Source organism: Carlito syrichta, unplaced genomic scaffold (genome assembly GCF_000164805.1).
Source record: "Carlito syrichta isolate Samal-C Ts95f unplaced genomic scaffold, Tarsius_syrichta-2.0.1 Scaffold288046, whole genome shotgun sequence".
Classification (NCBI taxonomy): Eukaryota; Metazoa; Chordata; class Mammalia; order Primates; family Tarsiidae; genus Carlito; species Carlito syrichta.
In genome coordinates, this window is record NW_007232142.1 from 12,552 (window position 1) to 12,934 (window position 383).

A 383-nucleotide genomic window follows, 5' to 3' on the forward strand; every position below is an offset into this window, starting at 1 on the left:
CCCTCGGGCCGGGCGGGGCCCCTGCTGTTGGGACAGACGGACACCCGTTCGCGCCCTGGTGGGAGGGGCCCCTCCCCGACTTTTGTGGGCGCTTGGGCCAGGCTCTTCGGGGGCGTCGGTGGGCACCCGCCAGGCCTTCCGACGGGCAGAATGCCCTTTCCTGCCGGGCTTTCCGCGGAGTAGAAGGCCGGGTCTCGGGGTGGGCCTTCGTCACCCCTGACCTCAGGGCCAAGCGTACGCGTGCCCCGCCCCCCGGGTGGGCTCCTCCATCGGTGCCCGGCAGCACCCCCTCCTTCTCCTCCCGTTTCCACGCCCCCCGTGGGCTCTGATCTGGTTCCTCGCAGAAGCATGTGGGAGTTGGGAAAGAGTGGATACTGGGCTCT